This window comes from Typopeltis vanoorti, chromosome 6, assembly GCF_054136105.1.
Source record: "Typopeltis vanoorti isolate ZY-2024b chromosome 6, IOZ_Tvanoo_1.0, whole genome shotgun sequence".
NCBI classification, from domain to species: Eukaryota; Metazoa; Arthropoda; class Arachnida; order Uropygi; family Thelyphonidae; genus Typopeltis; species Typopeltis vanoorti.
In genome coordinates, this window is record NC_143554.1 from 28,992,264 (window position 1) to 29,019,520 (window position 27,257).

Consider the following 27,257-nt stretch of genomic DNA (forward strand, 5'->3'; position numbering starts at 1 on the left):
AAAGTCAAAGAAATTACTATTACTAGATATAATCCTGTCGAACCTGTGTAGCTCAGTGGATGTGGCGTTTGCACACCACGGCGCTTGGCCGCACGAAGGAAGACTTGGTGCCGAGTCTAGTCGGCGACTAGAGGAAATTTTTCTAAGCCTTTTTTCGACCGGTTCCCGAGTTAGTCGATCTCTGGCACTGGCAAGTAGGTTTTTCCTCCCGGAAACTCGGGTTTTTCGTCCTGTAAACTCAAGAAAATCGACCGTAGAATTCACATTATTTCAGACATTAAATATATTGTGTTAGGGTTAGGGACCACGAGATGGCGGCACATTTAAGCCGTCTCTCTTCACTGCGTACCGCTCAATTAGTGATAGCCTTGGGCCATCTATTTCTCATTAGGTACCAGTGGAGATTGAACTGCCCACTCAGTCTCCAAAAGTTAGATAGGGCTAAATGGCCTCGCCTACTCCCGTATACGGGAATAAAAAGGAGTTAGCTGATTTTTTTTTTTTTTTAGATATAATCCTAGGGATAGGCAGAGGGAATATTTCATTCCTTTTTATCAGCAACTGTAACCATTCTCCATGAGAGGAGTTTCAGCGGATTCAAAAAACTCGATTTTTTAAGATATGGACCATTCCATTCCTCTTTGTCATTTTGCTCTCGAGGCTTAATAAAGCCACGGCAACAGATGGAGACAGCAAAGAAACTGATGTTCAGTTGTTCCTTTGATAATCAAGAACTATTTTAAGTAGCGAAACACATGCAGTGAGTGTTTTCAAAAATACGAACCAGCAAAAATATTTTTGGCTGAGTTATTGTGATATGCACGCGAGAACTACTCTTAGACGAGTAAAGCCCGTTAATACATAATGCAGTGGTAACTTTAGCAGGGTTCGATTCAAAACCTTTTCTAAGAAATCATCACAAAAAAGCACTGGCAAAAATAGACTCGAAAAGATAATGATTGGCAAAAATTGAACTCCAATAATAAAGCACTACTGCTATTAAGAGGATTTGACAATCAGAAATACGAGTTACAAGTATTGTGGTAAAAATGCAGCAGAAGACATTTCAACAATGAAAATTTACTGCTGAAGCAGACGAGGAGGAAGAAAAAAATCATTTAAAATTGCAGATGGAAAAACTGCAGATATTAGAAGATCAACTAACAGTACGCATCACAAATCGATGAAAGAAAACACAAATGGATTCGCGAACCAAATAGACCGTAAATCTCCAACAAAACTATGAACCCATATTAGGAAAACAGACGATGGGGGATTACAACTGGACTCAAAAAAACTCGTAACATTCGAGGTAATTATTTTATTAGTATGAGCGAACGGAAACGAGATTTTGTAATTTGTATTAATAAAAGACGGAATTAATCCGTCAATGGGCATGTTTAAAACTGCCTTTACAATAATGTACGAAAGAAATTAAACATTACCAATTCAAAATACAACACTTATTAGAAGTAAAATTCAAAGAACTTGCAAAGTCATAGTGAAAATCTTATTAGAGGTTAATTTACTAATTTAAGAAGTCAGCAATCACTCTCTGAGTAGGAATTTAAAATGGCACGTGTGGGTTCTGAATAGCGTGGTAGATTGCTGATGGAACAAGAATGAAAATCAACACTCTTTTGAATATCTTTAGAAAGCCAGTAACGAAGAAAAAAGAAAGAAAAAATAAACAGGAGAGCGCTTTTAAACTTGTAGATGTTTTCAATCAACGTGCGATTAATATAATTATAGTCGGCGCTACGGAGAGAGAGAGAGAGCAGAATTTTAGTTTGTATAGATGGAAAAAAAAAAAGAAAAATAAACACAATACTGCCATTCAATGCACTGTAACAGAAATGGCGCGAGGAGTTGTTCATATAGGAGAGGATGTCGCGACACACTTGGAAACATTAACGGGAAACACAAAATCGGCACGATCATCTGAAAAAAAAAAAAAAAAAAGCTTTCAAATTTGGATGGAATGTCTTCAGGGATTCCCATAATTCTCTGTAGCGATCGAATGGCGTGTTCCGACAAAATAATGGGAAAGAGGCTTTTTTGTTGTTGTTTATTTCTGCTTCTCTATTGATATTGTGATATGCACGCGATGGTTCTCTATTGATATCTGGTTTTAGATTCGGAAGAAGTAAACGTGTAGACACACCGGAGAAATGTGCGTGGACAAATATTTAGGATCAATTTCAATCATAATGAAGCTGTGTTACTGATGACAGCCATCTGGATTCATATGGAGGAGAGCCCTTTAAAAACTAAATCGGTAGCACTGCTGGATGGGCAGGGATTGGAGTTTGACTAATGCGACACCTCAGCTTCAGGATGTAGCTCCTTGCTTCTTTGCTCGTCCATCAATTCTCTGAGCTTTTAAGATCTATATGAAGAAGTGGTATTTAACAGTTTTAATCTCCTGAATGCAAAATAGAGAATGTCACGCACGTTTTTGAGGATGAAAAACTTTCAACAGCTTAGCGACAGTTTCGTGAACTAAAATAACATCTTCACGAATGATATTCGTTCTTGGAAATATTTCGACCCACAAAGACTCCCAGATTTATAACATTAAGTAGAACACATTAAAACTTATCCAGAAATATTCGACTTAGCTCTGTTGAGGTCACTTAGTCGTATCTTGTTTGTTTCAGGTTCAAAACACCAAAATAGTATTGATAAGCGAGGATTATGAATATTAAATTAAAGAGAATTTCCTGATATTTTGTTTTTTATTCATTTTCACTCGAGTCACAGCGCGCTGCTGTTAACATCAACAGCCAAATGTGAACTTTGCTTCGCTGCGAATCCTGATATTTTGCCGTGTGTCAGGAATCAAAGACTTTTCAGATTTGTCTTATTTCAGTGATAAAACAAATATTTTTACACAGTTTATCGAGAACTGAATACATATATATTGTAAAGGGATCCTATAATTTTAACAATTCGCAACATCTGTGGCGATTGTTCTACGAGTTCGCAGTGCATTTAATACGAATTGATCTGCACGCTTATTCCACATTGCAAACTCCATATATTCGCGTTTTATTAGTCCATTTTGATATTAGTCCATTTGGCTCTTTATTTTAGTAAATACTTGAGGCACCGACCCAGAGTTCGCATCCACCTCTCCGACATTTCAAGTTCCGGTTTCCGTAATCCCACGAAAGGAGATAAACAAGAACAACACACGCAATTAACTGACGGAATATACGAACCTTGTAGCCAGTGTGTCGTGTCTGCTAATTGCATACATTTCTGATAATGTTCTTAAATTAGGGACCTCACCAAAATGATTCCAAATGGCCACTGTATTTGAGGCGACACTGTCTTGGCATCTAGAGGTCAGCAAATATCAGCCGACGGAAATAATATTCTGGAATCGTGCAAAATTGTGGAATCTTGTAGAAACTAAACAACACTTCGCTCTTATGGCAAAATGATAGAAAGTATTCTGTCTTTCATTCCTAAATTCAGAAATATTCGTAATGTTATTAGGTTGTCTTCAATAAAAAAAAAAATCTGAAGTCTGTGATTTATCCTTTTTTCTCTCTCTCCCCTCACCATACAAGTAGTTGAAAACACATTCTCAATGGTTTTGATTTCTTTCGATTGTACCCCGAAGTTTACTGGGGGGAATAATCGAAACAAATAAAAGCAACAATGAGTGGGTAAGTGATGTTTCTCCCACCCTCCTCCGAAGACAAACTAGTGAGTGAACAAATAACTAACGTGCATAATATATTCGCCTCATTATCTTTAGCAATTTTCTTTATTTAAAGAAGTCAATATCATTAAATATGCAAAATTTTTCTGTGCTCGAGAGCTTTTAAAACAAGACACTTGAAATCTACACATTTCGAATTTTAAAAATGACAGCATTTTTTTTAAAATTTTTTCAAATAAGTTCAGCTCTCTTCAAGAAAGAAAAACCTTTAAAGAGCGACTCAGTACATTTGAATCGCAAATAGAAACCAATATTTACAGACATATACAGCACATATCGAAGAAAGAAAGAAAGAAAAAGAAAACGCAGAATGATCAAGCAATACAAATGTAATGAGATACAGATAGAGAAATGCAAATCTTATTTTTAGCAGACGAATTTCCCTCGGCGGGTTCCACCTGAACTCGCTAACAATGACCCAATGATTGATGACTTAAAGTTCGTAACTAGCGTGCGGATGGAAGCTGAAAAGACAGGAAACACGCAAGTCACGTTCAAGCAGGTGACAGTTCATTAGAAAGACACGACAACATCACAAATTATGGCGTGTTTTAGGAATAAAGGGATTTAATACGATTTCCTTGTTCATTAGTTTAAACCAATAAAGTCCCTGGAGGACCGAAATTCCAATAAATATGCGACGGGGAAGAGTTTGAAACCATCAGTCAGAATATCACGTCGAATGCTTTTGTGTGTCACTGCGAAAAACAATGAAAATTGTTTTTCGCAGCGGACATCAATTAAAAACGCACATCGACATTCTTTCGGATTTTAATCGTATTTTGAACTGAGTAATTTATCGCATCTTCTTCCGATAATCAATTCATTTTTCTAACAGTTCGCAATTAAAGAAACTCGACGGACTGCATTAACTAGTCGGCTTCGATGGACGGACAGACGGCGTTTCCTCAATCTGCCACAACCGGTCTGCGAATTCGAGTAAGGCACGGAAAACTTGTCTTTAAAAAGACAAGTTTTTTAAAGACATGATTTTTCTTGTCACAGAAGCAAGTGGACGTAATCCTCGCAATCATCCGCATGATTACACCCCAAATCGAGGACATTTCGGACATCTTTACGGCACAGCCTTCACCTGAATTTCGATCTTAAAATCAAGGAAATGATCTTGAATATTTGAGAATGGCTAATATCCTCCGCCTTTGACACTCCATCGTAATGATGGGGATATCCTTTGGGAGCAATGACAGCCGTTAAGGTTAAATATAGATCGATCTTGTTATAAACAAGTTTTCAGTTTTGCCAGTGATGAGTATGCGGACTTTTCTGGGCGTGAAAATATGAGAAAGGAAAATTAACATGAGATAGGCTGCGGTTTGTTTCCTATTTTAGTACGAAGTACGTCGGATATGAAAATGGACTTGACGAAGCCCAATTTGCGGGTATTATTCACGGACAAGTTGAATACCCTTCAAGATGGAAATGGTGGGAGTAGAAGATCACGCAAAGCTAAAGTGGGGACAGTTGTGCTTTCACTAAAGTTTTCTCATTTATCAGTGATTACTTCCCCCCGGGAGGGGGGGTTACAATTTTCCAATGACTAAACAGTCAAGTAATAATCCCTGAAAATTCAAATTTTAGATTCTAATTAGGAACCATAAAATCCATAACAGGAGATTAAACAGAAAATACACAGAATTTTTTTTGTTATATTTTCTTTTCATAATGTTACTATTAGTAACATTATGTAAACTAAAAAACGAACTCACAATTGATTTTGCTTATTTTTTCCCGGCAGGTGGCAAAACTGTGATGGCTGTTCTTGCATTCCAAATAAGGGGTCAATATTGTTCGGAACCACCGGGCGAAAACAACTAAGTGTTATGCGATTATTACTATTTGAGAGGGGGGGGCGGGGTCCAAGATGTTTGTCATGCTAAGCTATATTAATAAGTTCTGACAAAAGGAAAGATGCAATGCGCACACAGCCGAACTGCGCTTGATAGTTTAATTTTTAAACAACGTCGGGAGAAATTTCTTCTTCAATTACTCCAATTCACCCAAGATTAAACGGCGTTCTGCTACCCATAAAAAAGGCTTGGCTACCGTTTTACATTAGTGGCTGCCAACAAAAATCTTGGTGGCGTGGAAACAAACGACTGGAGATGTTATCGGGGCGACCGCATACGAGACTCCCGTACAAGCGAATTTAAGTTAACTTATGAAGCAGCCAAGGCCTTCCAAAAACAACGAGTGATTATTGGCTAAGAGAAATCTTGAAGGAAGGCAGATTTGTTTCCTTAAGTGATCTTGCTATATCAGCTACGAGTATTTCGTTGTGGCGGTCCATTAAGTCACATGATCTTGCTGATTCATTCGGAAAAGAACGAAAGAGAGAAAGGGTGCAGAGGGAGGGACAGGGATAAATCCATAATGTGGCCCCTTTGGAGGCTTAAATGCAGTTGCAATTTTTTTTTCCCATTCTGACTCTTTTTTTTGACGCGGATGGCCTTTCCGAGTAAGCTTGCTGCACGAGGAGGAGCAGCCTCCTTGTTGCTCACAGACGGTTTGTGTTTGTTCTCTGAAAGTGAACGAGGCTGCAGGCGTAACCCGGACTTCCCGAGATTTCTAAAATCGACTGCTTTACTGTTTAACCAGAAAGAAGTCTTAAGAATATCGACGTCTTACGTACAAAGAAATGCACACCGTGGAATTCTCCAATTCTTGACTGTTAACGCTTTTAACTTTTACAAAGACGTTTAATTGCCGAAGTAAAGATACGACTGAAGCTTCTTGATCTTTAATTTCCAAGAAATAAAACGAAAAGGGTGAACTACAGAGCACTTTTTATTTTCTTCGATATTTCAATAAAGTTTTCTTAGACAGCATTCCAGGAGTGTCCTAAGCTTCCCTTTTGTAAAGAAACCCCCCCCCCCCCCCACCCCCCCCCCCCCCCACCCCCCCCCCCCCCCACCCCCCCCCCCCCCCACCCCCCCCCCCCCCCACCCCCCCCCCCCCCCACCCCCCCCCCCCCCCACCCCCCCCCCCCCCCACCCCCCCCCCCCCCCACCCCCCCCCCCCCCCACCCCCCCCCCCCCCCACCCCCCCCCCCCCCCACCCCCCCCCCCCCCCACCCCCCCCCCCCCCCACCCCCCCCCCCCCCCACCCCCCCCCCCCCCCACCCCCCCCCCCCCCCACCCCCCCCCCCCCCCACCCCCCCCCCCCCCCACCCCCCCCCCCCCCCACCCCCCCCCCCCCCCACCCCCCCCCCCCCCCACCCCCCCCCCCCCCCACCCCCCCCCCCCCCCACCCCCCCCCCCCCCCACCCCCCCCCCCCCCCACCCCCCCCCCCCCCCACCCCCCCCCCCCCCCACCCCCCCCCCCCCCCACCCCCCCCCCCCCCCACCCCCCCCCCCCCCCACCCATCCCCAAATTAATATCGGTGTGATATTAATTTTGCGATGTTGTTTGTCATTACGATAGCTTGCCGTTTTGCCAAGCATTCTCGCCATTCTTAATTAGTGGAAGAAACTTGAATTGATGGTGTCGAATGTTTTAGTTTTATCGTATGATAGTAAGGCTGTTGTGTACGTTACTGATCAAGTGAAAGCTCATGGAGAACATCGTAAATAAAGATTTTTTTTCCATTCCAAGGGGATTATCGATTCAAAGAAAATTTAATAAACAGCAAGAAAAATCTCAATAATTTTGATCTTAGAAAAGAGCGGCAAATTATTTGATGATTAATGAGTCATCCATGTGTAATATGAATTCTTCGAGCAGTTTTTTCCTTGAAAATAGATTTTTTTGTTAATCCCACAACAATTTGAGCCTAGAGTTCAAGTCATTGCTTCCAGTTTGTGTTAGACTGCGGGAATACACTTGGGCATGAAAGTAGAGAATTGACGACCAATTTCCAATACTCTAGGCTTAAAAGAGGGGTCATCTACTCCCTGAAGCGGAGTGAAAAGGAGAATAAATGCCAGATTCGCATTGCAATCTTATGTTAATTGCAATCTCTCTCTCTCTCTCTGTATATTCCCTATTCTTAGAACTTTTTTACTCCTGTTGTTTCAACCTGCCTTTCGTTTGGAAATACCTGGGTTCCAGTCTCGTCCAGAACGCGAAGAACTTCCATCAATGCTCTTAATGTGAAGATGAGTTAATACGGAAGTACACAGTTCTTCTTTCGGGAACTTGAGTTTTTCATCCCGCATACAGGAAAACCAGCCAAGAGAAGAGAACACACGCAGCTGATAGGCATAGGGCTAACCATCTTATCCTGGAATCACAGTTACTCTTAAGAACCCGAAGAAGATAACCCCTTCTCTTACTTGTAAGCTTGAATGACCTCCGGATATGTTTTCATGATTGTTTGGTTTATAATAATAAAGATATCCACTCGCTCCCTCTAATAAGTTTGACTTTGTGAAACGAATTCCAATTAATGCCTCAAGAAATTTCTAAATTACGGGCATAAAAAGTGATGCCGACACGAAGGTTGATGACATTAACACGGCACTCAGCGACGCTGAAGTCAACTGACAGAAGCGCAATGAAAACAACGAATTTGAAACCATTTTAAAAATATAGCAATGAAAACTACTAGATGGCGCTATTTTTGACACCTGTCAATGTTTTTTTTTTTTTTTTTTTAACTAGTTCAAGGTCCTATCCGCACATCAAATGTTTTCATCTTAATTTCGACTAGAAATGGTAAAATTGGCCAGTATAGCTCTCCCTCTCTCTTTGTCTCAGTTTTGTGGAGTAGCTTATTTTCTGTTCATTTTAAGTGGCGAATTGGGCTGAAGAATGCGTCGAAACATTTTATACTTTAATCTTTGTTTAATTGGAGACGCAAGAATGAATGAACGAAGCATTTGGCAGATAGAGCGATTGTATTAATAGGAATTTGTTACCTTCAATAGGGGAGGGGGAGAAGGTGTATTGTGATACTTCGTAACGAAGCAGTTCCGCTAAAGCACTTCGCCACTGTACTCCATGCCGAGGGTGATTTGCCGCCGAAGTAATTAGGAACCATCTGTTACATTCTTTTATCATCGATCCAACTGCAGATTACGGTTTTCTTTCAGTCACTGTGGAGGATGACATGAATTAAGCATCTCGCGATATCGCGTGGTATTATTCCATCCATGACTGGAACATATTAACATGTACAATTTTTTTTTTTTTTTGTGTGTGTGTGTGTGTGAGAGAGAGAGAGAGAGAGATTTTTCATTCAGAAATCAGAAAATGTTAGCTGATCCGCACTCATCCATTTCCTATTAATGGAAATCATGTCTGGATGGGGGAGGGGGGGTTAGTGTGGAGGAATTCGCTGTAGTAGAAATTATCGTAGAAAATTATTTTAAATGAATAAATAGAACCGCCCCCTGTGGATAGGTGATTTATTAGAGACGTGTCTCTTTCTCGCTGGTTTAATTGATATCTTTCCTCCTGTTATCATCCGAACCGATTGCCCCAAAGTGAAGTCTTAACAACAAACAGAAGGGGTTTAGAGACCGACGTGAGATGATTCTGGTTACATAAATCGCATTTAACTGAAAAAAAAAAAAAAAACTCATCATTTTAAGCTTCGATGTTCATCAAAGCTCAAAATTTCCAAGTTAGAAAACTGCATAAAGAGAAAAAACGAAGGTACGGAATACGCCATTTATGATTAGAAGTGCAAATCTGAATCTCATTTCAACAGATTGAGATGTAAAAAAAAAAAATTAAACATTTCGTTATTTTCTTGGTGGTCATGGGCAATATCGACACCATGTTTGGAATGCACCAACAGCAATGCAGTGCTGCCACCTCAGAAGAAATGGCGCGAATGCGTTCAGTTATATAATCTCTACTCTATAATATAAAATAATAAGCCTTTTTTGTAACGTTTTTGTGTCACGTTTTTTGACAAGTTATTTGAAACGTCTTGAAACTCAGGACTACCCCGAGTGTCGAGTCTTCAAAATTCGAGGCATCTGAATTCAAGGAGAACCGGCCTACCAGTCCGGAACTCTGGGGGGGCTACCCCCCCTCCCAGAGTTCCGGACGGGTAGGCTGGTTCTCCTTGAATTTTTTAATATTTCTTGTGGATTATTAATATATCTCTTCACGAAATTTTTAATATTTCTTGTGGATTTGAATCACGTGATACTAAAAGTCTACTTGAGAACAAGTTCCTTTTGTATCATGGGGTTTCCCATCTTATGGTAATTTTTTCTTTCCATTTTCAAATGGAAAAACAAAGACATAGTTGGCAACGACTTTTCTACTTAACGTTGTGTATGGATTTTATGGTTCTTAACTGAAATTGGCCAAATTTGAATCTTAGTCGATTATAACTTATGTAAATTAAGGGGATATCAAATCTCACATTGTTTTAAAACCGAATAAGAAACTCAAAGATCGGAATCAAAGAGTTTCATGCCGAATATAGTAACTATAAAAGTATAGGTGACTACTAGTGTAAGCTAAAGCACGTAGTCCAAGTACGTAGTCCAAACCAGGGCAACTTCGGCATGAAACTCTTTGATTCCGACCTTTGAGTTTCTTATTCGGTTTTAAAACAATGTGGGATTTAATATCCCCTTAATTTAAATAATGTTTACATCGCCGAAATGAAGCCTATTGGCTCTTTATTTTAAATGATTATAACTTAATTTGTTAAGTCCTTGATTGTAAAAAGAATTCGGTTAAAACCCAGTGGTCCCGCAATTTGCCTTTGAGCGGATCTTGCTCAACTTGCCCGCGAACGATGCTCCCAAACTGGACTTAATCGAGTCTGATTCCAAATCTGTTTTCAAATCATACTTTAATATTTCTTGTGGATTTGAATCCCGTGATACTAAAAGTCTACTTGAGAACAAGTTCCTTTGTATCATGGGGTTTCCCATCTTATGGTAATTTTTTCTTCTCATATTCAACAACAAAGTCAGTCCTCATTTCTGACAAAATTGAAAACATGTTTATAACGAGGTCGATCTGCATTTGACCTCAAGAAATACCACTATTCATAAAGGACAGCACTTTCGATACGATAACAGAAAGCTCGCGACAGTTTCGTACTCATACAAAGCGAGGGTTCGCTTCATAGCGAAGGATATTAACCATTATCTTGCACTCGAGATCACTTCCGTGATTTCAAAGTATTGAGTATAAAACAAGGGAGTGCTGTAAAGATGTCCGAAGAGTCCTCGATAGCGTTGGTTTATCATTTGCTGCCGAATGCGCCGAGGATTACTTCCACGGAGGTGCCACATTCTATGCGAGGGGAACTCCACGATATCATTCCTCTTCGAAGGTTTTCTTTCCACAGAAGCACACCGGGCAATGAAAATCATCTGTCATGTAAAAAAGGCAGCTTTCCCGTGCCGTAGTCTGATTCGAACCCATAGACTGTGCGTGGCCGAGTGTGGAGGCGCCGTTTGCTCCATCATCGAAGACACACGTTAATGCAGTCTGTCCAGCTTGCTTAATTAAGAACCCTAAACAAGTGGATTCATCATCGGAAGAAGGTGCGATGAATCACTCCGTTCAAAATATGATTAAAATCTGAAACAACGTGGTTGTAGATTTTTAATTGATGGCCGCTGCTAATTTTCATTTGTTTTTCGCAGTGACACACAAAAGCATTCAACATGACATTTCGAGGGATGGTTTAAAACACTCTCCGTCGCATATTTATTGGAATTTCGGTCCCCCAGCGACTTCATTGATTTGTGTCGTTAACTAATGAACAAGGGAATCGTATTAAATCTCTTTATCATAAAACACACCATAATTTGTCATTTTGTCGTGTTTTTGTAATGAATTGTCACCCGCTTGAACGTGACTTGCATGTTTCCTGTCTTTTTAGCTTCTATCCCCACGATCGTTACGAACTTATGTCATCAATCAGTGGGTCGTTGTTAGCGAGTTCAGGTGGAGACCGCTGAGGAAAATTCGTCTGCTAAAAATACGACTTGCATTTCTCTATCTGTATCTCATTACATTCGTATTGCTTGATCATTCTGAATTTTCTTTATTCGTTCTCTCTCCCTCCCTCTCCATTTGTAGATATTGATTTCTATTTGCGTTTCTAATATACGAGGTCGCGCCTTTAAAAGGCGTTTTCTTTGTTGAAGAGAATTGAATTTATTTGAAAAAGAATAAAATAAAAAAAATCCTGTCATTTTTGAAATGCGAAGTGCGTGGATTCGGTCTTTTTAAAAGTTCCCTAACGTAGAAAAATATTCTACTTTAAAGGATATTGAGTTCTTTAAAAAATTAAGAGATTGCTAAGTAATGAGGTAGATGTATTATGATGTCATTTATGTATTCACAGGCTGGTTTGTCTTGAGAAAGGGAGAGAAATCAACCTTCCTTCTCATTGTTTCGTTTTCTTCCCACTGTGTCCCCCACAATCCTCGGATGTGAGGTGATCACATGCAATTCTTTGGATGTATGAAAATCTCTCTTTACTTGCTTGTGCTTTGAAAGTGACCTCCATTTGAAGCTGTGCTTATGAGATAAATGAAGCAAAAAAAAAAAAAAAAGAAAGAAATAACTGAGCTCAGTTACGTGAGAAGCGCATTTGTGTAGGTTGTGCAGGGTGTCGATAATCTTCCATCTGCGACTTATCTGTGGTTAGTGCACTTCTACATTTTGCAAAAATAGTAAGAAATCTCACAATCTCTGAAATGGCCAGAGACGACAACGTGTACTCTTTCCAGCTCAAAGTACAGGCCATTGCAAGTGATATTACACTCCGAAACATTTCTCGGAGAAAAAAAAAACGTACGGAAATAAAACATCGACCTCTTGGAGAGCTCCAAGCGTTCACAACATCCAGGAGTTGTACTTCTAATCTTCACCAGTAAGCAGTATGTTGTCATGTGTGTATGATGATGACAGCAGTGAACTACAGTATATTGCGAAACAGCAAAACAGTCGCAGTATATTTTGCGAACCGTTATATATTTTAAATCTATTATATTATATAATTTTATCTGTTTAGTTCTTCAATCAACCACGTAAAAACTAAGTTTTCAAGCATTTGTTTTGTTATTGAAATAAAACATAAATCCAATTAATTTCTGACATAAAGCAGAATATCAGGGATCGGCAATGTAGACTTTACATTTGGCAACTGATCTTAATAACCCCGAGGTGCTACTTTTTGAGCGCATAATGGATTTAAATTAAAAAAAAAATAGTGTTCTTTATTTATTTTTAAATGCTCGCATATTATTATTATGTGACACCTCCAGGGAGTCCAAAGAGTCATCGAGGGAGAGTGTGCCAACGATTGAAACCCTTTCAACTACTAACCGCCCTCAAACTTGCTTAACTTTTTACGTGAGCCGTTAGTAGCAGAGGCTCCACCAATCGACCAATTTCGGTGCCTTGAACCTGACGGAAACGATGTTACGACTTAACTAATTGGAACACTTCCGGATAATGTTATGCTTTATTGATGTCAGTCTGAAAGGTTTTGTGATAAACATTTCACAGTATAAAGATCGCTGATCTTTAATTCATGAAATTGTCGGTAGGGTGCGCTATGTTCAGTTTGTTTCTGCTGTTAAAGACCACTATCAGCAAATCAAAATACGTACATGTATTTTAAACAGAGCGGTAATACACTTAGTGGATACTATTTAATTTGCACTGAAAAACTGTTAAATATCTCTTCTCTGTAGATGTAAAACCGGAGAGGATCGAGAGATGGCGGCACGAGGCGTATTAGTCAAAAGCTAATCTCCGCGTGTGAAGCCATGCTTCCGATTTAGTTCTTAAAGGGATTTCTCTTTTCCATACGAATCCGATAAGGCTGTCAATAACACTGCTTCATTATGACTGACGTGTTTTGAAACTAACTGAAATACATTTTTACGGTTGCTATTGATTTTCAATATTTATCCAAACACATTTCTCTGGGGGGGGGGGGGGCGCACGACTTCCTTTCGAGTCTAAAATCAAATTACAGTCAGTGGAGAAGAAGAAATAATAAAAACCTCTTTCCCCTCATTTTGCCGAACAGTAATTCGGCAAATTCGATACTCGACAGAGAATTACGGAAATCCCTCGAGATATTTCATCCAAATTGAAAGGTTTCTTCTTTTTTTTTTTTTTCCAGATGTGATCGGGCTGATTTTCTGTTTCCCATTAATGTTTCTAAGTGTGTCGCGACATCCCCTCCCCCCTACGAAGAACTCCCCGCTTCATTTCTATTATTGAATGTCAGTATTCTGTTTCTTTTTCCTTCTTTCTTTCTTTGTATAAATATTGAAATATGCATCGTAAAGTCCATCTACCCAAGTAATGCTTGAATCGGATTTCAATTTCTTTTGATCATTAATTTTTTTTTCTTTAATTCTTTGTTTCCTTACATTTCAGCACCCCCCCCCCCCGAAATCTCTTCCCTTGCTTGTTATAAGCAAATATTTCCATCCAATGTGCTTCCTTACTGTCTCCAGCTTTTAGCCGTCTTTTGTTTGATGGACGCACCTTCATCGAAACGAAGCGCCTTTGTTTACTCCGAGAGAAGCTATCTTCTCTCTTTCTTAGTGAAGGTTTTTTTTTTTTTTTTAATTATCCGCGTGTTCTTATTTTGGTGGACGCCTGTCTAACTTGCTTTGCTCTATACAAACACGATTTTTGATCTCTCGGAAGTGCCGACACGTTGACTGAAAACATCTGCAAGTTTAAAAGTGCTCTCCTGTTTTTATTGTTTTAAATTCGTTGCTCGCTTTATGAAGATATTCAAAAGAGTATTGATTTCCGTTCTTGTTCCATCAGCCAGCTATCTCGCTGTTTAGATTCCGCGCTTGCCATTTTAAATTATTTTCGCTTGAGGGACTCCTAACTTCACGAATTAGTAAATTCACCTCTGATAAGATCTACATGATGACTTTTCAATTTCTTTGAATTTCACCAGTAATAAGCGTAGCACTTTGAACTGGTAATTTTTCATTTTGTCAGTTTGCATTATTGTTAAGGCAGTTTTAAACACGTCCATCGATGGTTGAATTCCAACTGTCTTTTATTCGGGTCTGTTCGTATCAGCGTGTTTTTGTGATAATTTCTTAGAAAAGAATCGAACGCTGCTAAAGATGCCAATGCGTTAACGGGCTTTGCTCGTCTCAACTAGTTTCTCGCATGCACATCACAATTAATTAGTAAGAAATATTTTTTCTGGGTTCATATTTTTGAAAGCACTCACTGCGGGCATTCCTCTTACTTAGAAGGCTTCTTGATTATCAAAGGAACAACCGAACGCCATTTTCTTTGCTGTCTTCGTCTGTTGCCGTGGCTTTATTAAGCGTCGACAGAGTGAAGTTCCAAAAATGACGAGGAGGGATGGTTCGCATCTTAGAAATTCGAATTCATTGAATCCGTTTTCACAACCAACTGACATCGTGGATAATAGCTAAGAATTTCAAACAAGATTGGGGGTGGGAGGGTTCCTCTTGCCGATCCCTACGATTTTATCTAGCAACAGTAATTAACCATCGACTCAGCTCACTATTTTTTTTAAATTTTGACTGTTTTCTTCATTGTTAATAAACCAAATTGTGTCATATTTTAATTCTCTAAGAGTAATACGAGATTTCAACGCTAGTTCCAGGCCCTCCTTTGAAGGATACTTCGATAACACTGACCGAAGATTGGCGATGGTCGTTTCATTTTGACCCGAGTTGTTTTCCATGTAAATTCCACTTGAGAAAAGGTTGCAAACCTATTGGGCCCAAACTATTAGTACCGTAGGATGATTAAGGATTCGTTAATCTGGAAATCCTACTCTAGAGGGCAACGAGGGAACTTTTTTGAGCCACTTCAGGCCTCCATTAAGCAGGGTGATAGAAATCTCGCATTGAGGTTAGTGAATCCCATCTGAATATGAAGAACCTTCATACGGGTTTTTCAATTAAAGGAGTGTTATTCTCAAATAGAAACACATTTAAGTGACACAGCACATTCCCCTTAAACGTAACTGATTAGCATAGGAACGAAATAAAGAAAAAAAATCTTCCAATACCAGTAGAAATGCTGGAAGAGGTTTTATCTTTAGGGAAATTGAGGTGTCAACGTAAAACGAATTAAAAGCAAAAATGGAAGTGGTGAAAGAGCTTATTTTTATAGTAAAGCTGGAATCGGAGAGCTTCACAGACTTCGGACGGGAGTTAAATGTTTAGTCTCCACTCGCCCAAGTGTGATGTTGTTGAGACACCACCGTGGGTCTGGACTCCACTAGAATATGCATGTTCGGGAAGAGGAGGATAATTTAATTTTGATACTTATATATAATTTCATATTATTTAAAAAAATAAAAACAATACTTACTAAAATTGTTCAATTCGCTCAATTTTATATTAAAAAATTCGAGCTGATATTTTATGCAGTAATTTGTTATTTTAATATAGTTCAGAGGCGTAGCTAGGGAGGAGCGGAGGGGGCGGCACTTTGAACCTTTTTTAACTTTTGCAGTTGATTCTACAATACAGTCTCGAGAACTCAGTTCCAAATAGTGTCAATTTTCTACTGCGAATTTTCTTCACAATTGCTGTAAGTGTTGCTAGTTGTGAAAAGAGTTTTTCTAAATAAAATTGATTAAGAATTACCGACATTACTATGAAATAGACTTTGACAATGTCATCGACGATTTTGCTAACAGAAAAGCAAGAAAAATAACATTTTAGAATGTTGAAATTACAGTTTTACTTCAAAAATAAACATAGTGTTTCAATTTATTTCCCTATGCGTCGTTTTGGCTCTTTGTAGTATTTTTGGTGTGTATTGAGAGGGGCGGCAAAAGCTCTAGTTACACCACTGATATAGTTAGTCCGTTAAATCTTACTTATTTGCTAACGTTAGTCATGCATAAATACAGCAGGGATGTTACTTTCGTAATAAGTTGTAATCCACAAATTTCTCGCGAGACGCTATTTAGCATCTTAGTGATTCATGAGTTTGCACGTACCAGAGGAAGCAAACAGTTATTGAGTAAACAGTAACACGTGTAAGCCTTTTGAGGTCATGTGACCTTATACAGTATACAAATAAAGTAAAATATGCCTGTTTTTACTGAAATTCAGCGTTAACAGTACTTGTTTTTTATTTCTCTCTCTCTCTCTCTCTCTCTTTTTTTTTTTTTTTGTAAATAGTGTGTATTTCTTTGTCAAACGAATTGGTCTTTTTCTTTGGTGTCCGAATCGCAATTTAAAAAAGGGTCGACTTAAAATTTCACTCCAATCCATTTCCACTCGGCGATACCAAACTCTAATTAACTAACCCCAATTCGATATTAATCTATTAATGTTATACTGATTTTAATTTTTAAAAAAAAGTTTGTTCGCAGACTGGACTGGTTGGTGCTTTCTTACACAATTTCACATCCTCATTCGTTGTCTTAGAAAAGCAAATGCGAGAAATAAAATAATCTTATTGTAACAACATTCTTCTCCCTTTTCTGACCCAATACAGTCACGTGTGTGTCCTTTTAAATTTATAACTGGATTAAATCTCACGTGTTTATTAAGACATAATCACAGAACCTTTTTAAGGTGTCCAAAACATTAAAAAATGCGACGACAGATGGTTGGACTTCGTTCATCATCGATGAAAAGCAAGCGAAGGACCGAAAACAGCTACCGACGGTGTTCACTTGTTCAAGGCCATATCTAGGGGCATTGCCGACGATCCGAGAGATGACCCTGCGTTCGTAGTTTTAGAGGGACTTGAAACGTAACTAGTAAGGATAAACTGACCCGAATTCAAGAATGTCCATCACCTTTTCGTCCTATCCCACCCCATATCTAGGGACAGCCTGGGTGGGGTGCACTGAAATTGAAATGTGTGTGCAGGTCTCTTATAAAAGTTCTTGTTCTAGACGAGATTGGAGCGCAGGTCTGTTCAACGCAAGGTCAAAGGTCTTCTTTGTGTGCAGTTAGCGAGGAAGCGATGATTGTGGTTAAATGAATTCGGCTGGGCTTCGATTCATTATTAAGTTCTGGACAGATATTTTGTTTTTGCGTTTTATTTAATTATTATTTTTTTATGTTGTTCCTACCCACGAAAGGTTATTTGCAAGCCCACAGTACATTTCGTACTGTGGGTGGGCTGGGGATCGGATTTTTTTCTATTTCTCATTTATTTTTTACATAGTAGTCCAGAAACCTTGCTATAGAGAACCGAAACATGGACCTTTTTCAAGCCACTCCAGGCCTCCAATAAACGGCTCTGTGGTCTCACACCGAGCGATGAAAATCATCCCCTACCTAAACACAATCACAAACATCCTTCCCCACAGCGGAATTTGAATCCACAGCTTGTTGTTTTTAAGGCACAGGAAGACAAAAAAAAAAAAAAAAAACTGTCGTTAGTAAGACGGAACCCATCGTCATACTGCAGTAGATTTCTGAGCGTGAAAGGAAGAATAACTAACATTCAAATGTTACGTCACGGTCACGTGTCTGCTAATCATCTGATAGTGTGGATGAAGTAAAGAATTTTATTTTGCTATTATTTTAAGAAATCCTTTGGAACAAAAACATTTTTTTCTACATCAATATTAACAGGCGTCCTAAAAATATTTTGACACCGATGAATATTAGAAATGATCCATGACGGTGGCGTGAACTAAACTGAACTTTGACCTTTTGCAGCTCGGTGAAAGGAGGAAACCAATCCCATTTTTATGCAAGCTTTTAATCCATCATTAAACACATCGGAATTAATTAGAACTGCGCGTGTGATTTACTTTGAATGCTTGTGATTAAAAATGGAATTTGCGTTCACCCTCCCTCGTTATTACGGAAAGTATGATCAGAACTTAAGGTCATCCAAGTCAACACAGTTGCTTGCGGCCTTTGATACGATCCAACGTTAATTCTGCATCTCCAATCCGAGCGTATCATTTTGTGAAAAAAAAAAAAATAGAAAAAAAATTTCATCTTATTTTAACAAAGCTAACAAGTGAGTCGCTGAAAATGAACCCTCGTTGTCCCGACAGTCGATGACGCGAAGGAGTTTCAGGGCGCACAATTTCGGCACCGAAAGCAGACGACCATGGTAATTTTCCTTCATCGCCATTAGCAAATCCCCCCCCCCCTTGTTATAAGCAGCGTCTGCTACTAAACAGAAGGAAAAATCTCAAAAAATTGCCTTTTGAATCTCCATAGACAGCACTGTTTACGATGAATAAATGCCGGCGGTCGCTCGGAGCCGTAATTTGTCACTCTGACACGACACTGCCGGCAGATATCCATAAACATGAATGTAAATGAGGAAATAATCGCCCTCACCTTGGGTCTAGTCGATTGTATTCTGTCGAGGATCGTGTTAATCTGAACGGAGATAATTGATGAGCTTCAGGGAGATGCCGTAGGTTAAAGATGCTGTGCATTCCCCCCCCCCCCCGTTCTGTGTTGGAGGGAAGGAGGATCTTTGCACGGACTTGTGTGAAACGCTTTCTCCGTCATTGTGCTCTAATAATGGTTTTCTGTAAGGGAATTAGGAAAGTTGTTAACCTCATCCACTGGAGGAGTGCGGAAGTGCATCTGTTTTCTTCTTGATAGAGGCGGAAGCGTCGGCGGACTTAAATCGTGTAGGAGGAACAACCTGGTTTTATTTCAGTCCACAATTTTTCCGGAATTGAGAGGACAGTAACTCGGGTCGCAGCTCAAGACGAGAATAATGTTGATCTGATTCTATTTTTTCTTTTGTATGATTGAGATCCGTGCGTCTGTGTGTGTGCTCGCTGGTTGTCCACATTTTTATTTTTTTCCTCATGTTAATCGAATACAGGGCATGTGTCCACGTCGCTCAGTCATTTCTGTGCAGTACAAGTTATTACAGTATTTCATTATGTTTTCGTTCCATTTTTTCCCCCTTTTAACTTTGAAAATATTTATTGGTTTTGAATCCTAATATTCGCTTAAAATGATCTTCAACTTAACAGTGTTTAAAGAAATGAAGACAGCAGAACTCCGCCCCATTTCTGATTGATGTTCTACCGACAGAATTATTCTCAATGTAGGTAGAATTAAGATTTCAGTCTTCTTGTGCTAATTATTCTAGTGCTAAATTATATTAAATTATAAATAGTATTCTTGTGCCAAATTATAAAACAGAAATGACGCCATCTATTGAAATAAAAGAGCAAACTAACGATTGCATGGTTGCTTTGTCGTCTGCCAGTTTCTGGATATCAAAGTAGCTAAAGCAGATTTAGGATAAATACTTGAATGGATTGGAATTTGTAGTTGAGTGATTGTCTCTCACTATACAAGAAAATTATTAACCGGGTAGATCTTTAAATTCAGTCTTAGTGGTTTGGCAATGTCACGTTCATAAGTAACGTGTTATTGGCAGCAGTCTCTACAGGTTATTTCATTATTTATTTTTTGGTCGATTTTGAAGAACACGACTTAGGCTCGATTGCAAAAGCTGATTAAGAATGAAGCATAAAATTCAGTTTATACTTCAATTTTCGAAAATCTAATGACGTCACTATTTCTATCTACTGTTCGAACATTCCACCTGATAAACTCTGGACGATATTAATAAAGAATTCAGCAAATATTTTGGCGTTTTTTCCTGACAGAAGCTCTCTCGTTGAAAGTTGCCATCCTGAACTCATTACGGATATTATGTGGGGAAGGGGGGGGGGAGCGAGGCGTCAACGTGGAAGTGATATCGAAGTGGAGGAAAGTTCATAAATTGTTGATGAGTTTTCCCTCGAAATGAAAGCGAATGAAATTAGACTGTCTGGAATAGGGATTGTGATCGAACTCAGATCGGCCGGTGAGTCGCGTACGTTAGTGATTAATTAATTTTTTTTTTTTTAAGGAGAAATTTGTAGTGCTTACCACTAATGAAAGAAGTGAGTTTGTTGTTGTTTGTAAATCTTGGAAATAATGATAATAAATCCTTAAATTTAAATTTCTTGTCTTGCGTGTGTGAGATGATCACGTGGTCCCACATACTTCGAGCGCTACTCTTATGTAAACAGTAAAAGGACACGGCTTTCAACTCCGATACTCGCAAACGATTTCACCACAATAGCCGAAACAAACTAATTTGCTCGCGATCGGCAATTTTCCCGTAAAACAAGTAAAAGAATTATTGACGTTATCCTTTTTTGAGAACGTGGGCGTGAACTAACTACTGAGCGCAAGCAGAACCTATTGTTGCCATGGAAACATGTTTCCCCATCCGATTTATGGTAATAACAAAATAATCTTTCGTTATACAGAGAGACCTAGCAAGGCTGTTGATACAAAGCAGCATCCATTACCCCAAAGAGATAGAATTGGAAGAAACCATCTTCATTAGTTAAGACCAGTCTTATTTGTGCGAATTCCTCATAACTCCGACTTCTGCGTGTAACCTTGTCTCAAAACTACAACGCGGTATGGTTAATCAGCGGGGCCAGTTAGGCCGTCCAGTTGCTTCTCTTTCGGTAAAATGTGCTTAAAAGCAAGAAGATAATTTCTTGTCGACTGAAATTTAGTTCTCCTCCCACTAAAATGCTTCAGCTGTTCAAGATATAAGTTAGCATCCTTTAAGAGTGATGTTTTGGTGTTCAACAAAGGTTGGGTGTAGATCAGAATAAGATTGGCCCAATTAGTTTGGGCGTGTAGAATTCTAATCGACTGTTTCTGACAAAGATGGCGCATTGTAGCTTGACTGTCCACTCTCTTTCTTTCCACAAATATTCACATCCAGTGATTTGGAATTCGCCAATGTTTCTTGAAAACACTACGGTTTGGCTGGTTATGTTGCTGGAAGTAGTCATCGTCAAGACGAATTGAACTGGAAGGAAGAAGAAATGCACTTCAACTGTTAGAAGAACTTGTCAGACAGTTGGAAATGTCTGTTGGTTATTAAATACTGGTTATTGAAAATTTATTACATAAAAAATGACCATAGGAAAAGACTTTATTAGCTGTTTATGAAGTAATTCATACAATACAGTACATTACAATATTAATAATTATTTATGGGATAATCATAAAGAGTATTAGTACATTTATGTATACGGTGTGACATGTGGACAAATATAAAATTACACATTTAAATTAGTTATCAATCACTGGACTAATGAAATCTTGTATCATATTGTAGTTTCCTCAGGCCAACATCATTAAATTAATTTATGCCGATTTTCATAGACATATCCCATTCTGATCACCAAAAATTTCTAATATTATAAGTACTTACGAGTGAATGCTGACTATTTCTCCTGTGTGCTGGTAGTTTTCCTCTCCTTCTGTACATCCTGGAGATCACGTTGTAGGCTGGAGGTGGATGAATCACAAACACCTTCAATAAGAGATTTCCTAACACCAAAAATTAAACAAAGTCCATTGTCTCTTATTCATATTAAAATTTAAGTCTGTAGGCCTATTACTTTTAAAAAATCATGGCGCTACGGTTTCGAAACAGGCACTTTCAACCTGCAATACGCACTTGTAAAGAAATTCCCTGGAGGTTGCCGCTTGGTAGGCCGAGTGGTTGGCGTATTCGCTCCTCAGCCAAAAGGCTGCGGGTTCGAATCCCGCCATGGGCATGGATGTTAGTGATTGTCTGTGAAAGTCCTAGTGTTGGTAATCGGCGGTAGATGGCGTTGGTGTTAGATGATGAAGGTTGGTGGAGTAGTAAGACAAAGTTGTAGAGTAGATACCCTCCCTCGATGAGTCTTTAGACTCCCTGGAGGTGTGATGTAATAATATTAAAGTATTCAGTATTACTAGATTTGAGAACCGGATGCAGACTACCTTGATCTTCAGTTTCAGTGGAAAAAATTTCTTTATAATTATTTGCTGATTGGTCACTAACGTTTGCAACACGGATGTTATTTCGTTCAGTTTTGAGAACAGAGGATACGCTGCTCATTGTTGTAATCGGCTTGCAGGCAATTTTTACGATCGGTCATAAACAGCGGTATTCCATTTCCCGAATTACTTCCGTGTTTAAAAATACACGGCTTGGTCACTGACATCAGGGAACACTTATTCACTTTCCGCGGAACACAATTTGGGAAACCCTTTACAATATTAGTTTGCTTTGCTTTGATCTAATGATTGTAGCAAATGGTCCAGTACGTCATATTCTTGTACAAATACGTTTTTATTCAGCTGTGTTGGCATAATTTGTGCTGCATTACAGTTCACTTTAAGTCTTTCTTCAAAAACACGAAATTTGCTTCGCTTGTTTAAAAGGAAAGCTGCAAGTGAGAAGTGGCCTTTTATAGGGGTGATGGTAGCAGCTGTTGTTTGTGGAAGACACAGCGCTCTTTCAGACTCGGGTTTATTTAACACAAGAGAACCCTCTGTCATCACATTTGCTAATGTCCAACTCCTCCCCGTTTGTTTTAATTTCAAAGAGTGACTCATTCACTATCCTCTTAAATTTCACTACCTTCCTTCCCCTCCCCCCTCTAAATTCTCTTACACACTTGTCGGCACTCTGATTTCCTTAATTTACTTTCCTCATCCTTTTAATGGTTTCTCCGCCTTAACGAAGTAAGTGCAGTGAATTCTTTTATTTATTTTTTGCATTCTGTTGACGTCACCCAATCGGATTTGCATCTCCCGAACTCGATGATGCATTTCTTTCTTTCTACATGGAAAAGGCACAACTTTTAATAGTTTCTCTCTTCGTTTTATTTACTTGCTTCTTACCTTTTGATCTCGACTTATCCGACCGAAGAAATGATCGCCTTTGTTTTTCTTTCTTTATTCAAAAACGTCACTGTCGGAATCATTTCTCTCTTTTTTCCCCTCTGATAACACACAGGCTTACATAAATCGCAACATAATACTATAAATAAGTGAATTACCAAACACGCTCCCCCCCCCTTAATCCTTCTTAAAATGCTCGTTCTGTTTTTCCTTTTTTTTGTCCCTTTCAACCTTTCCTTATTATGCTAATACGATGTATTCGACCTCCCCTCCAATTATCGCTGCGACAGCACAAAATACGTAATACGATTACAGTTTCGACACTAAATCGCCTAAATCACACACATCAGAACTCCGCATTTGCTTACTTGATATCTTTCTCTCACTCTTCCTTTTAATTCAAGTTTACTCATGCGAGGGATGCAATTAATATACACTAATGCGATTGGGAAAGCACAACAAACATGGAACAACAGCGTCACCTGGCGTCTACCGTGGAAATGATAATCAGTCTTGTAAGTCATCGAGTGTGGGTGCTGTTCGTACATTAGAAGGCAATATCCGGAAAATGACAGATCGTACAAGATGTCATAGATTTGCTTAGATTGTAATCGCAATGCCCGAAGTACTTCTGGAGCGCTATCGAACGACCCACCCCCCCCCCCGTAATTTGCTGTTGTTTGATTAATTTCTGTTTCCTTATTTGAAACTTGTACGAGGATGTTGGAGTTTATTTTTGGAAGTGTTAAGGTCTTATCATAGTGCGGAGTTTTTTTGGTGTTACCGGACAATGGAAATTCTGTTAGTATTGATTTCCTGCAGTTTGAATTTACGTCTCCTGATCCCCTCTTCCCCCCCCCACCGTAGTGCATGTGGTAATAGCAATCTCCCTTGCATGCAAAGACGAGTTTAATTTTAATCATAGTGCGAAAGGACCCCCTTATAAGGAAGACACTTTAAAGTAAAACGCTAGCAAAAATGAAGACCAGCCTAAGATTTTGGAAGGGTTCCCTTCCAAAATCTTAAGCCGGTCATACGGCATAATAAATAAACCAGTTAATTAATCCCATGCTTTCGAATTCCGCTGTGACGTGGATGTTAATATCGTAACGTGATGGATGATTTTGATCTCCCGGTGTGATACACCATCCTGTGAACCGGATGGCCTGGTTCGATTTCGATGTATACTGTGGGTGAGCCAAGGATCTGATTTGTTCATTTTTTACGAGTCTGTAAATCCTACTCAATAGAGCAAACATTGAGCTTTCGTCGAACCATTTCTGGTCTCCAGGCGATAAAATTCGTCTTCCCGCTGACGACAATCAGTAACATCTATGCTCAATGTGGGATTGGAACTCGCAGCCCGTTGGTTGGAGAGCGGATAAGCCAACCACTCTTCTTACCAAGCAGGCATTACATTCGTTATTTGTGGATGTTATGAAATCTGTTTGGCGTGGAGAAAGCCGGGAAAGAAAGTTCTCCAAGTTCTGGGAGATAAAAAGGTTGTTATCGCTGTATCGGAAGCTCGAAGTAGCCTTGAAGAAAAGTTTCGTCTCAACAGTAGAAATTCCCGGTTGATGAAACTCAGGGGGATTGATTTAAAGCCTTTCGTGGATAAAACTCATTAAAAAAAATCAGTTTCTGGATACGCCCAGGATTCTTTTGGTTGGCAAAATATTAATTATCCTTCTAATTTCCTCTTTTCTACGGAAAAATAAGATTAAGTTGGTGGTTTCCACTGTACATGCGCTGTCTTTTATTGAAAAGGACACAAGTAATTTTTTTAATCCGCAATCGACTCCTTCCCCTCGCCAAGCCGTAGACTTTCGCACCGAATGGGTTGCGTAGGTATTGCGAAGAAGTACGCCAAACAAAAAGCCACAGTTGACACTTAACATCCACCCAAACTGGCATAAAACTAACTGGAGTTAGACCACTGATAAGGAATGGGATCTCTCACAAATTCCTCAAAACCATTTCCTGTTCAAGCTTAAGATCGAAGCACAGCGGAGAAGACTGAAATGTTTTTAGCAATTTCTGAGATAGTCGATCGCATGAGGACGTAAAACTTCTGTCTCGTGGAAATCAGAATTTCTACTTCTCATAACCTGAGTCCTTGTAATCTAAAACTAGTTTACTTCTGGACAGGAATAATAAGTGTGTGTGTGTGTTACTCCGTGCATTGCAAATGTAAGACTTCCCATCTCGTTCAAGGTTGGTGACCCACCTCATCTGAATGCGAGTGCAGTCGATCAAACTGACCTATCAAACGTATCGAGAATATTTTTAAAACAAATTTAGCAATGACATTTATTTGTTGACAGCTTTAATTATTTTTAAAAAAGGTTGAAACTCAATTCTTTTAAATAATGAGCGCCCCAACTCACGCCTTTAAGAATCCTCTCCCTCTGACTTTGTCCAAATCGGCAGTTCCTACGGTGGATGATGGTTTTTTAATGGTCTTCTCAGTTGGTCACGTGTCTGAATGAGTACTGTGGGACTCAAATGACCGCATAAGCGAAGGTAAATGCCTCTTAACAGCACTCCGATGCTACGCAGAATCTTTCCCTCCCCACCCAGAAGCCAAATTAACCATCGGTTACAAGTTGTTTAATGGAGACACGCGCGTTAGACTCCCTACATTTTTTGAATGCTTCACACGTGTAAGAGGAAACTAAATAAAATTCATTACTCCCATATATTTCGTTCAATAGGTCATGAGCTTCTTTCGTGAAGAAGATTAAAAAAAAAAAATAAAAAAAAACTCTTCCGCCGACAAATGTTTCACATTGGCGCTCCAGCAAGAGATCAGCGATTTGCATGTTGAAACGCAATCCAGTTCTTCTCAAAAATCAGCCATAATCCGTCTTACTGTCACTTATTTTGACTGTGGTTACTCCGCCACCGCCGACCAGCCTGGTTGGCCGAGTGGTTAGCGTTTCTACTATTTGACTAAGAAAGCGCGGGTTCGAATCCCGCCATGGGCATAGACGTTAGAGATTGTCTTTAGGTGGAAGATAAATGTCATCGCCTGGTGTGAGACCACCGCGCCATCTATTGGAGGCATGAAATGGCTTAAAAAACGTCTATGTTTGGTCTCCAGAACACGATTTCCGGGCTGTGTAAAAAAAAAGAAAAACGCACACGAAATATATGAAAATTGATAAAATACACAACAAATCCTTAACCCCACCCACGGTACAAAATGTAGTATAGATTTATAAAATAACCTTTCGTGGTCGGGAGCAACATAAAAAAAAAAAAAATTCCTCCCCAAAGTGGATCTTATTTTCTTCTCTCATGAGGGTGGAGGAATTTTATCCACCGATGTCCGAGCACTTAGCAGCTGGGAATATTCTTTCCATGTTTTCAGAGATTTCTCCACAAAATCCTCTTTAAAATGTTTCATTATCAACCACAGTGATTAATTCCTACCCCCCCCCCCCTTTTTATGAAACCAGTGTGCATTGCCTGTCCAATAAATGCTCCCTTCCTGAACCCCACCGTGTCCCTTTAACACGATCATCCTCAGTCGCTCGCCATCATTGGAATCTGCGACTCCGCAGAACCCTCTTAAAACACGGGTGGGCATCACGGGAAGAATATCAACTGGTGGATTATTTTATACTTAAAACGTCAGTTGCTCATTATGTTCAGGACAATGCAGTCTGTCCTCATCATCATAAAAATAAAAAATCTCCGGCTTTGATTTTTAACACTTGACTCTGCTGTGGAACTTGGTGGGATGGCTTTTTTTTTTATTTTTTTTAAATCTGTCTTGAATTTGAACAAAGCGGATAGGCAGAGAGAGAGAGAGAGAGAGATCTTTGAGAAAGTTAAAGACAGTTAAACAGATTTAAGGTAATGCCAGTATTTTCATCATCTTAGCT